The sequence below is a fragment of the Mustelus asterias genome, chromosome 1 (genome assembly GCF_964213995.1).
Source record: "Mustelus asterias chromosome 1, sMusAst1.hap1.1, whole genome shotgun sequence".
NCBI lineage: Eukaryota > Metazoa > Chordata > Chondrichthyes > Carcharhiniformes > Triakidae > Mustelus > Mustelus asterias.
The window spans coordinates 143,472,435-143,486,073 of NC_135801.1; the positions used below are offsets into that span (position 1 = coordinate 143,472,435).

A 13,639-nucleotide genomic window follows, 5' to 3' on the forward strand; every position below is an offset into this window, starting at 1 on the left:
ACAGAATCCATTTGTTGAAAGCTAAGAAACAATAGAAGTATCATTCCATTCCTGGCTGCAGTGTCTCATCCATCAACTAGTAGGAAGAATATAGGAGCAAATTTACTTAGAGGCAAAAAGACCTATGGAGTTGGAGGACTTTAATTATCCCAAAACAGATTGAGATAGTAATAGTGCAAAGGACCGAGAGGGGAAAGGTTTCTGAAGTGTGTTCAGGTGAATGTTCTTGATCAGTATGATTCTAGCCCAGAAAGGAAGGAGGTATTGCCGGATCAAGTAGCAATTGGAGAACATTTATTTCAAGAGACAGTGATCATAATATCATAAGGTTAGATTAGCTATGGAAAAGGAAAGGATCAATCTAGAATAAAAGTACTTAACTGGAGGAGGGTCAACTTCACTGGGATGAAAATAATCTGGCACTCGCCCCAAAACCAGAAAGTTCCACCTGACATCAACAGACCTTTGCATGGTCCGCCCCGCCCACTACGATTCCCGTGGCAGGCGGGACGGGAAAATTCCCCCCCTTGTCTCCAATTCTGGTCACTGCACTTTGGGAAGGATGTGAAGGCTTTAGAGGTCTTACAGAAAAGATTTAAAAAGGCGAGTTCTAGGCTCAAGGGACTTCAGTTATGTGACAAGACTGGAGAACAAAGAACAAAGGGGGCAGCACGGTAGCACAGTGGTTAGCACTGCTGCTTCACAGCTCCAGGGACCTGGGTTCGATTCCCGGCTTGGGTCACTGTCTGTGTGGAGTTTGCACATTCTCCTCGTGTCTGCGTGGGTTTCCTCCGGGTGCTCCGGTTTCCTCCCACAATCCAAAGATGTGCGGGTTAGGTTGATTGGCCATGCTAAAAATTGCCCTTAGTGTCCTGAGATGCTTAGGTTAGAGGGGTTAGTGGGTAAAATATGTAGGGATATGGGGGTAGGGCGTGGGTGGGATTGTGGTCGGTGCAGACTCGATGGGCCGAATGGCCTCTTTCTGTACTGTCGGGTTTCTATGTTTCTAAAGAAAATTACAGCACAGGAACAGGCCCTTCGGCCCCGCAAGCCTGCACCGACCATGCTGCCTGACTGAACTAAATCCCCCGACCCTTCTGGGGACCATATCCCTCCATTCCCATCCTATTCATGTATTTGTCAATACGCCCCTTAAAAGTCACTATCGTATCTGCTTCCACTACTTGCCCCGGCAGCGAGTTCTAGGCATCCACCACCCTCTGTGTAAAAAACCTGCCTCGTACATCTCCTTTAAACCTTGCTCCTCGCACCTTAAACCTGTGCCCCCTAGTAATTGACTCTTCCATCCTGGGAAAAAGCTTCTGACTATCCAGTCTGTCCATGCCTCTCATAATCTTGTAGACTTCAATCAGGTCACCCCTCAACCTCCATCATTCCAGTGACAACAAACCAAGTTTCTCCAACCTCTCCTCATAGCTAATGCCCTCCATACCAGGCAACATCCTGGTAAATCTTTTCTGTACCTTCTCCAAAGCCTCCACTCCCTCCTGGTAGTGTGGCGACCAGAATTGAACACTATATTCCAAGTGTGGCCTAACTAAGGTTCCATAAAGCTGCAATATGACTTGCCAATTATTAAACTCAATGCCCCGGCCGACGAAGGCAAGCATGCCGTATGCCTTCTTGACTACCTTCTCCACCTGCGTTGCCACTTTCAGTGACCTGTGTACCTGTACATCCAGATCTCTCTGCCTATCAATACTCTTCAGGGTTCTGCCATTTACTGTATATTTCCTATCTTTATTAGATCTTCCAAAATGCATTCCCTCACATTTGTCCGGATTAAACTCCATCTGCCATCTCTCTGCCCAAGTCTCCAACCGATCTGTATCCTGCTCTATACTCTGATGGTCCTCATCACGATCCGCAAATCCACCAATCTTTGTATCGTCCGCAAACTTACCAATCAAACCAGTTACATTTTCCTCCAAATCATTTATATATATTACAAACAGCAAAGGTACCAGCACTGATCCCTGAGGAACACCACTTCTCACAGCCCTCCATTCAGAAATGCACCCTTCCACTGCTACCCTCTGTCTTCTTTGACCGAGCCAGTTTTGTATCCACCTTGCCAGCTCACCTCTGATCCCATACAACTTCACCTTCTGCACCAGTCTGCCATGAGGGACCTTGTCAAAGATCTTACTGAAGTCCATGTAGACAACATCCACTGCTCTAGCCTCATCAATCATCTTCGTCACTTCCTCGAAAAACTTGATCAAGTTAGTGAGACACGATCTCCCCTTCACAAAACCATGTTGCCTCTAATACGTCCACTTATTTCCAAGTGAGAATAAATTCTGTCTCGAAGAATCCTTTCCAATAATTTCCCTACCACTGATGTAAGGCTCACCGGCCTGTAATTATTCTTGCTATCCTTCTAAAACAAAAGAACAACATTGGCTATTCTCCAATCCTCTGGGACCTCCCCTGTAGTCATGATGTGGAGATGCCGGCGTTGGACTGGGGTAAACACAGTAACAAGTCTCACAGCACCAGGTTAAAGTCCAACAGGTTTATTTGGTAGCAAAAACCATTAGCTTTTGGAGCGCTCGCTGCTCCTTCGTCAGATGAGTGGGAGTTCTGTTCACAAACAAGGCATATAAAGACACAAACTCAATTTACAAAATAATGGTTGAAATGCAAGTCAGAGCGTCTGCATGGTGCATGGACCCCCACTTCTTGCCTTCAAACAACCGCACAACCTCAAACAGACCATTGTCCGCAGCAAACTACCCAGCCTTCAGGAGAACAGTGACCACGTCACCACACAACCCTGCCACAGCAACCTCTGCAAGACGTGCCAGATCATCAACACGGATGCCATCATCTCACGTGAGAACACCATCCACCAGGCACACGGTACATACTCTTGCAACTCGGCCAATGTTGTCTACCTGATACGCTGCAGGAAGGGATGTCCCGAGGCATGGTACATTGGGGAGACCATGCAGACGCTACGACAACGGATGAATGAACACCGCTCGACAATCACCAGGCAAGACTGTTCTCTTCCTGTTGGGGAACACTTCAGTGGTCACGGGCATTCGGCCTCTGATCTTCGGGTAAGCGTTCTCCAAGGCGGCCTTCACGACACACGACAACGCAGAGTCGCTGAGCAGAGACTGAGAGTCAAGTTCCGCACACATGAGGACGGCCTCAACCGGGATCTTGGGTTCATGTCACACTATCTGTAACCCCCACGACTTGCCTGGGCTTGCAAAATCTCACTAACTGTCCTGTCTGGAGACAATACACATCTCTTTAACTTGCGCTTAATGCTCTCTGCACTCACATTGTCTGTACCTTTGAGACTTGATTACCTGTAAAGACTCGCATTCCAACCATTATTTTGTAAATTGAGTTTGTGTCTTTATATGCCCTGTTTGTGAACAGAACTCCCACCCATCTGACGAAGGAGCAGCGCTCCGAAAGCTAATGGCTTTTGCTACCAAATAAACCTGTTGGTCTTTCACCTGGTGTTGTGAGACTTCTTACTGTGTGTACCTCCTCTGTAGCCAGTGAGGATACAAAGATTTCTCTCAAGGCCCCAGCTATTTCCTTCGTTGCCTCTCTCAGTATTCTGGGGTATATCTCATCAGGCCCTGGGGACTTGTCTACCTTAATGTTTCTCAAGAACCCCAATACCTCCTCCTTTTTGATCTAAACATGACTGAAACTATCTACACACACTTTCCCAGACCAAATCCACCAAGTCCTTCTCTTTGGTGAATACTGATACAAAGTACTCATTTAACATCTCGCCCATTTCCTCTGGCTCCACGCATAGATTCCCTCCCTTGTCCTTGAGTGGGCCAACCCTCTCCCTGGCTACCCTCTTACTCTTTATATATGTATAAAAAGCCTTGGGATTTTCCTTAATCCTGCTGGCCAATGCTTTTTTGTGACTCCTTTTAGCCCTCCTTCCTTCTTGCTTAAGTTTCTTTCTACTTTCCTTATATTCCACACTTGCTTCATGTGATCCCAGCCTCCTAGCTTTGATAATTGCTTCCTTTTCCTCTTTGACTAGGCTCACAATATCTCTCGTTATCCAAGGTTCCCAAAACTTGCCATACTTATCCTTCATCCTTATAGGAATGTGCTGGTCCTGAATCCCTATCAACTTACACTTGAAAGCCTCCCACATGCCAGATGTTGATTTGCCCTCAAACATCTGGCCCCAATCTACATTCTTCAGTTCCTGCCTAATATTGTTGTAATTAGCCTTCCCCCAATTTAGCACCTTAACTTGAGGACTACACTGTTCCCGAACTGCTCCCCTACTTAAACATCGACCACCTGGCCGGGCTCATTCCCCAATACCAGGTCCAGTATGGCCCCTTCCCTACTGTTCTACGTACTGTCTCAAGAAGCCCTCCTGGATGCTCCTTACAAACTCTGCCCCATCCACGCCCCGAGCACCAAGTGAGTCCCAGTCAATATAGGGCAAGTTAAAATCTCCTACTACCAACCCTGTTACTTTTACACCTTGCCAAAATCTGCCTACATATCTGTTCCTCTATCTGCCGCTGGCAGTTGGGTGTCCTGTAATAAACCCCCAACATTGTGACTACATCCTTCCTATTCCTGAGCTCTACCTATATTGCCTCGCTGTATAAGTCCTCCGAGGTGTCCTCCCGCAGTACAGCTGTGATATTCTCCTTAACCAGTAGTGCAACTCCCCCACACCTTTACATCCTCCTCTATCCCACATGAAACATCTGTATAATGTATTGTTAAGCTGCCAATCCTGTCCTTCCCTTAACCAACTCTCCGTAATGGCAACAACATCATAGTTCCTTGTACTAATCCAAGCTCTAAGTTCATCTGCCTTACCTGTTACACTTCTCGCATTGAAACAAATGCACTTCAGTCCACCAGACCCTCTCTGATTTGCAATCCCACCCTGCCTGCTGTTTCTCTGAGTCTTAGTGGCCCTACTCTCTGGTTCCCCATCAGCTAATTCACCTTTGCTTTGGTTCCCACCCCCCTGCCAAACTAGTTTAAATCTTCCCGTGTGACACTAGCAAACCTCCCGGCCAGAATATTTGTGCCCTTCCAGTTTAGATGCAACCCGTCCTTCTTGTACAGGTCCCATTTACCCCGGAAGAGACCCCAATGGCCCAGATATCTGAAACCCTCTCTCCTATGCCAGCTGTTTATCTTTCTATTCCGAGCCTCACTGGCACGTGCCACAGGGAGTAATCCTGAGATTACAACCCTCGAGGTCCTGCTTTTTAACTTTCTGCCTAACTCCCTAAACTGCTGCTGCAGGACCTCATCACACTTCCTGCCTATGTCATTAGTACCAATATGTACCACGACCTCTGGCTGCTCACCCTCTCCCTTCAGAATGCTTTCTGTCCGTTCAGAGACATCCTGCACCCTGGCACCAGGGAGGCAACATACCATCCTGGAGTCTCTTTCATGTCCACAAAAGCACCTATCTGTATTCCTAACTATAGAGTCCCCTATAACTATTGCGCTAGTGCTCTTTGTCCCTCCCTGCCTAACAACAGAGCCAGCCATGGTGCCACTGCTTTAGCTGCTGCTGCTGTTAGCCAAAGAAGGTGGAGTTGTTCTTAGAGAAGAGAAAGTTGGCAGGAAATTTGATAGAGGTGCTAAAAATCATGAGGGGTCCAGACAGAGTAGAAAGTGACAAACTGTTCCCATTGGTGGAAGGGTCAAGTATTGGTTACACTGATTTAAGGTGATTGTCAAAGAATCAATTGGGACATGTGGAAAAATCTTTCATCGCTAATGATTAGAATCTGGAATGCACTGACTGACAGGGTAATGGCAACAGATTCTACTGGGGCTTTGAATAAAAAGAATTGGATAAGCACCTGGAGTGAGACCAGCTTAATTGATCCTGCAGAGAAGCAGCCGAGACAAGTGTGCATTTTTCTACGCTCTAACTGTTCTATGATTCTGAAGATACATAGCTTTTTCCTAATAAACAGTGGAAAGGTGGAAATCATCATTTTCAGATGCTGACACAAACTCCAAAACCTCACCATCAACTACAACCTTGACCTCCCTTCACTGCCACTTCTTCAGCTAAGATAGATTATTCACAACTCAGAATTCTACTCAACCCCAAGAAGTTAAGCTTCTGACCCCGGATCCTCTGAATCAATAAAGAGTGCTTTCACTGCTGTAACATCATTCACTTCTGTCTCTACCTCAGGCCATCCACTGTCAAAACTCTCACTTTCTAGACTTGACTATTTCAACACTTTTCATGGAGCAGAATGTTCAAGTGTCAATGGAGGAATGCAGTGTGTTAGGCGCCATTGACTCTGTCTAGACTCCCTGCTGCCTCGGAAAAGCAGACAGCATAATTAAGGACCGCACACTTCCCGGACATTCTCTCTTCCACCTTCTTCCATCAGGTAAACGATACAAAAATCTGAGGTCACGTACCAACCGACTCAAGGACAGCTTCTTCTCTGCTGCCATCAGACTTTTGAATGGACCTACCTTGCATTACGTTGATCCTTCTCTACACCCTAGCTATGACTGTAACACTACATTCTACACTTTTTTGTTTCCTTACAAAGAACAAAGAACAATACAGCACAGGAACAGGCCCTTCGGCCCTCCAAGCCCATGCCGCTCCCTGGTCCAAACTAGACCCTTCTTTTGTATCCCTCCATTCCCACTCCGTTCATATGGCTGTCTAGATAAGTCTTAAACGTTCCCAGTGTGTCCGCCTCCACCACCTTGCCTGGCAGCGCATTCCAGGCCCCCACCACCCTCTGTGTAAAATACATCCTTCTGATATCTTGGAATACAAAAGCAGGGATGTACTTCTGAGGCTTTATAAAGCACTGGTTAGGCCCCATTTGGAGTACTGTGAGCAATTTTGGGCCCCACACCTCAGGAAGGACATACTGGCACTGGAGCGGGTCCAGCGGAGATTCACACGGATGATCCCAGGAATGGTAGGCCTGACATACGATGAACGTCTGAGGATCGTGGGATTATATTCATTGGAGTTTAGGAGGTTGAGGGGAGATCTGATTGAAACTTACAAGATAATGAACGGCTTAGATAGGATGGACGTAGGGAAGTTGTTTCCATTAACAGGGGAGACTAGGACGCGGGGGCACAGCCTTAGAATAAAAGGGAGTCACTTTAGAACAGAGATGAGGAGAAATTTCTTCAGCCAGAGAGTGGTGGGTCTGTGGAATTCATTGCCACAGAGGGCTGTGGAGGCCGAGACGTTGAGCGTCTTCAAGACAGAAATTGATAAATTCTTGATTTCTCGAGGAATTAAGGGCTATGGGGAGAGAGCGGGTAAATGGAGTTGAAATCAACCATGATTGAATGGTGGAGTGGACTCGATGGGCCGAATGGCCTTACTTCCGCTCCTATGTCTTATGGTCTTATGGTCTTAAACCTCCCCCCCATCACCTTGAACCTATGACCCCTCGTGAACGTCACCACTGACCTGGGGAAAAGCTTCTCACCGTTCACCCTATCTATGCCTTTCATAATTTTATACACCTCTATTAAGTCTCCCCTCATCCTCCGTCTTTCCAGGGAGAACAACCCCAGTTTACCCAATCTCTCCTCATAACTAAGCCCCTCCATACCAGGCAACATCCTGGTAAACTTCCTCTGTACTCTCTCCAAAGCCTCCACATCCTTCTGGTAGTGTGGCGACCAGAACTGGACGCAGTATTCCAAATGCGGCCGAACCAACGTTCTATACATCTGCAACATCAGACCCCAACTTTTATACTCTATGCCCCGTCCTATAAAGGCAAGCATGCCATATGCCTTCTTCACCACCTTCTCCACCTGTGACGCCACCTTCAAGGATCTGTGGACTTGCACACCCAGGTCCCTCTGCGTATCTACACCCTTTATGGTTCTGCCATTTATTGTATAGCTCCTCCCTACATTATTTCTACCAAAATGCATCACTTCGCATTTATCAGGAATGAACTCCATCTGCCATTTCTTTGCCCAAATTTCCAGCCTATCTATATCCTTCTGTAGCTTCTGACAATGCTCCTCACTATCTGCAAGTCCTGCCAATTTTGTGTCGTCCGCAAACTTACTGATCACCCCAGTTACACCTTCTTCCAGATCGTTTATATAAATCACAAACAGCAGAGGTCCCAATACAGAGCCCTGCGGAACAGCACTAGTCACAGGCCTCCAGCCGGAAAAAGACCCTTCCACTACCACCCTCTGTCTTCTGTGACCAAGCCAGTTCTCCACCCATCTAGCCACCTCCCCCTTTATCCCATGAGATCCAACCTTTTGGACCAGCCGACCATGAGGGACTTTGTCAAACGCTTTACTAAAGTCCATATAGACGACATCCACGGCCCTTCCCTCGTCAACCATTCTGGTCACTTCTTCAAAAAACTCCACCAGGTTAGTGAGGCATGACCTCCCTCTCACAAAACCATGCTGACTATCGTTAATGAGTTTATTCCTTTCTAAATGCGCATACATCCTATCTCTAAGAATCTTCTCCAACAACTTCCCCACCACGGATGTCAAGCTCACCGGCCTATAATTACCCGGGTTACCCTTCCTACCCTTCTTAAATAACGGGACCACATTAGCTATCCTCCAATCCTCTGGGACCTCACCTGCGTCCAGTGACGAGACAAAGATTTGCGTCAGAGGCCCAGCGATTTCATCTCTCGTATCCCTGAGCAGCCTTGGATAGATTCCATCAGGCCCTGGGGATTTGTCAGTCTTTATATTCTCTTTATATTCTCTAACAAACCTTCCTTCTCTATGAACAGTATGCTTTATCTGTATAGAATGCAAGAAACAATACTTTTCACTGTATATTCATACATGTGACAATAATGAATCAAATCAAATCACTATCCTACTAAATGGCAATAAATGTGGCAGAACCCGCGACTGTGAGAGGTTGTTCCCTGTCATCTGGCTGACAACCCTAACCTTTCTGACTCTTTTCATATCCCCTATTTGTAGCTACTTGCAGACATGGAGGGATCCTGACACCTCCCCACAAGTTTAGCACCATCCAACTCTGGCAGTGAGGTTCTTGACCTTTCAATGCTAATTGTCCCTTGTGATGAAATGGGGATCAGGAACTCTGATTTCCAGGTGGGCCTCAGGCCTTCTGTACATGTGCCAGTCGATAGTTTGTGGGCAGTTTGTGTCCTTTTGCATTCTTTAGGCTGGGAAACGGCCCTACGTGCTTGAGCAGAAGCACAGAATTGGCTTAGTTGACTTGAACCACAGAACTATTTTCTGAGAAGGTGTCTCCAGGAGCAAGACACTGGGAGGGGACAGAGGGAAGTCCCAGAAGAAGTTCCCAGGCAGGGGCAAAGACAAAGATCAAAAAGAGAATGCAGAAAGAAGTCCTCGGCAAGGGTCAAGGCCAAGGATCAGAAACAGAACCCAAGAAGTAAAGTTGAAAGAAAGGTGCAGAGCTACAGACTCTGAGTTAAAGACAGAGCTACAAAGAGCAAAGCAGGCTTGAGAGAAGCCCTGAAGATCTGAGGAGGCAGCCAAAAGTTGATGTCTCCTTACTGTGGACCTTTTGGAGCAGTGAATGTTCTTCTTGGCATGGTTGAAGATCTGAAATTGTGTTTGGATGATGAAACTTGAATATACTCAGAGGTCCAGGGGAAAAGTGTATCAGAAGGCAAGTCTGAAATTCTGGAGGTGGATCAATGTCGAAGCTGCCTGAGTGGGAATAACATTTGAAGAGCAGTGCAAGGCAAGTTCTTCAAACATGGAGATCTGAAACCCTTGTAAGGGGTGACAAGCATCTGGGTGGGTTGCTGAGAAATCCATAGAATCTGTTTTGGTCGCATCTGTCATTTACCTTGGAGTGCAGTGTGTCTGACCACAGTTTGCCTGTTAATTCACATGTACCACATACTTACCTTGAATATTAGAGTCCAAGGGTGATATGATAAATTGTTTTAGTTTTCCTAATTTCTAAGTGTCTGTAAGGATATTGCTGGGATGAAGGAATAGTGACCATTTGAATCATATTTTCATTTTTACATTGAGATCTTTCCAACTTGCACAAGGTGCAACTGCCTACTGGGGTTAAAAAAACAGACACCCACTCCTGGAATCAGCCTTGTCTGGATGCCCTTTGTGGAGATGCCGGCGTTGGACTGGGGTAAACACAGTAAGAAGTCTCATAACACCAGGTTAAAGTCCAACAGGTTTATTTGGTCGCAAAAGCCACTAGCTTTCGGAGCACTGCCCCTTACCTGACGAAGGGGCAGCGCTCTGAAAGCTAGTGGCTTTTGCTACCAAATAAACCTGTTGGACTTTAACCTGGTGCTGTGAGACTTCTTACTGTGGATGCCCTTTGTCAGAGCTCTGATGAAGAGTTATCCAGACTCAAAACCTTGGCTCTATTCTCTCCATAGATGTTGTCACACCTGCTGAGATTTTCCATCATTTTTGTTTTCTGTCAGGCCATTGTTTGATTAGTGGACAACTTACCCAATCTTCTCACTGGTCCCCAGATATTAGTGAGGACTATGCAGGATTGACTGATTCGGTGTGCCTTTGTTGTATCTGATGCCGTGGTCATGCTCTATCTGGCTTTATTCTTATTTGAATTCTTAGTGGTTGGACACAACTGAGTGGCTTGCTTGGCCATTTCAGGGGGCAGTTAGTGAACTACATTGCTGTAGATCTAGAGCTACATGTAGGCCAGCCTTCTCCTCCTTTAAGGGACATTAGTGAATCAGATGAATTTTTAATACAATCAGCTTTCATGGTTACCATTACTAAGGCTACCTTTCATTCCAAATTAATTTAAATAACCGAGTTTCAATTCCCCTCGCTGCCATTGTGGAATGTGAACTTATGTGATTGCAGCATTAGTCTGGGCTTCTGGATTACTTATCCAGTGCAAAACCACTAGACTGTTGTATTCTCCCCTGTTAAAACCTGTCATCTTGGTTCACACATAAAATATTGGTTACTTGGCGAGATACCTGAGGCACGCGTGGAACCACAACAAGCATAGAACAGCATCGTGTAAAGAAGGAATAAATTGTGACAGGAGCTTTCTGTCCCTCATCTCCATTTGTTTCCTACTTCTTGCCTTGACCATTAGATGAAAAGGTGGAATGGTATAACTTCTTTTTTTAAAGTTTTTATTTATTAGTGTCACAGGCAGGCTTACGCTAACAATGCAATGAAGTTACTGTGAAAATCGCCGCGTCGCCACACTCCGACACCTGTTCAGGCACACTGAGGGAGAATTTAGCATGGCCAATGTACCTAACCAGCACGTCTTTCAGACTGTGGGGGGAAACCGGAGCACCCGGAGAAAACCCACATAGACATGGAGAGAACACGCAGACTCTGCACAGACAGTGACCCAAGCCAGGAATTGAACCCGGGTCCCTGGTGCTGTGAGGCAGCAGTGCTAACCACAGGGTCCTTACACATTTACCTCAGAGAGGAAAAATTCTAATGCTGCACAGTGCCCTATTGATTGGTCCATCACGAGTGAAATGTGCTCAAAGATGGTTATTTCTGAATGACGTTTTCAGGATAAGTTTATATGTTTGGGCTCCTGAGAAAACATTCCGGGCATTAGTCCAGGAAGAGTGCAAAAATGAAGTGAGTTGACAACTCTTCAATTCTTCCCTGATCAATTTCGCTGTTCTTCCCCAACTGAGAGTCAGGAACTCAATGTGTGCAGAAATGTCAGGCAATCCACTCTGCTTCATACTAAGAATTAGATCAGACTTTATTCATTCCACCCACTCTGGCGATAATGGAAATACAGTGGCAGCTATAGAAAAATACGCACTCTTACTGCAGAACTAGAATAGGTTAGATTCGTGACAGACAAAAGCTGTAGCCTGCATATATTACACAGATTTATATTTTTAAAAAGGATGAGCATCTGTTCATGGGTGCAATACGCTTTAAGCCATCTGTTATTTGCTATTATGTGACATTCACTATGTAGCGTGCACCTCACCATAAAACGCAAAATAACCAAACTCATTCGAACTATGTATGTAGGAGGATGGCATTGTATGTATTATGATGACGTTCTTCAATAATTGAAACACAAGTCAATGCCTGGTCTCAGGTAAGGGAGTGAGACTGCTTTCATACATACTGCACAATGAAGCTACCCTGTCAATGAAGAATGAGTTTTCCGATAACTAGCCAGCTGACTGCACAAATTTTCCTTTAGGCAAACTGCACCGCATTGCTGTACGCTGCACTGACTTACCCATAACAGCAAGGAAATGATTCGTTTAGGAACCAGTTTTAGAATCTTCACTCCCCAATAAATTTTTATATTTAAAGAAAATCACTATACTCTGAAATGCTGCAACTGGCAGTTCTCCGGGGTTCTATTTATCATTTCCAGGAATTTCAATTTGGCAAACTTAGAACCCATAGGCATTTCTCTTAAATTCTGGTCAAGATGATGTGACTTCAGACTTTGACAATTCTCAGGTTCTGATCAAAATAAAATGCTGAAACGCTAAAATATTCAGTTTGAGTTTGAGTTCATATCTGAATTTATACCCCTAATTACTTCTAGTCTTGCTGCGTGAGACCCAAGGAGAAGATAGTCCCTTGGTGGAATATTGGCCATTACCATTCTAAATCGCAGAATCAAAGAACCATACAGTGCGGATGGTTAACATTAATTAATTTGGTTTTTTTGGGAGCTATAATTCAAGTTTCAGATAAAAAATGATGAAAAGCATTAACAACTGTTACCCTCAAGATCACAACAAGCAGGAGCAGAGATAGGCCTCAAGGGACCATGAGCCTGCTCCAATATTCAATGACATTGTGGTTGATCTATATCGACTTGACTTCCCTGCTTTAGACCTCTATGTCTTTTCATTCATTCATGTGATATGAGAATCACTGGCAAGGATAGCATTTCTTGTCGACCTTTAATTGACCTTAACAAGGTCAATCGAACAAAGATTAATCAATCAGGGGAAAAAAAAAATTACAGGCAGAAGCTGTTAAAAGGTTCACTGTCCAAACTGTGCCTCCCCTTTTGGCTGAACCAGGAAGTCTAACAGTAGAGGGTTTATGGAGGTGAATAGAAATGCTGCAAGTTTACTTGCCCTCCAAATTTTCCTCTGGCCTCAATTAAACAGTCCCAAACCTCTCTCCCGCAGCAACATCACCGAGTGCAGACATTCCTGGCAACACTAAGGAACCACTTCAGTACTGAACTTTAAATGACCCAAAATGTATTTTCTGTAACCTTAAATTTAGTTTACTTTGACAGTTTCCTTCACTTACGATAAAGCTGACTGACAGTGATAATTCTGAAATGCACCAATTTGGGAATTGATAAATCTCAATTCCTCACAACAGGATTTTTGTTTTGCAGGGAAGGGGCATGGGGTAATGTAGAGAGACAGAGTTTGGAAAATTCAATTCACCTCTTCAAAGATTTAGCGAGTGATTATTTTCTTCAACGTTCACGTGGTGCCCCCATTAAACTCAATTTAAAAAGTAAAAGGTGCTCTTCGAAGATTTACACTACAAATCTGCCTGGATATTTTCCAGCGATTTTGCTTTCATCACATTAGACCACACACAAAAATTGGACCACCGAGGCAGGATTTCATTCTGC

General features: G+C 45.2%; 1 protein-coding gene across 10 annotated transcripts in view; it reads right to left on the bottom strand.

Moving 5' to 3' along the window:
• The window catches only part of tcf4 (transcription factor 4), a 502,483-nt gene that overhangs the window by 246,215 nt on the left and 242,629 nt on the right, over positions 1 to 13,639 (bottom strand). The gene's annotated exons all lie outside the window — the stretch shown is intronic.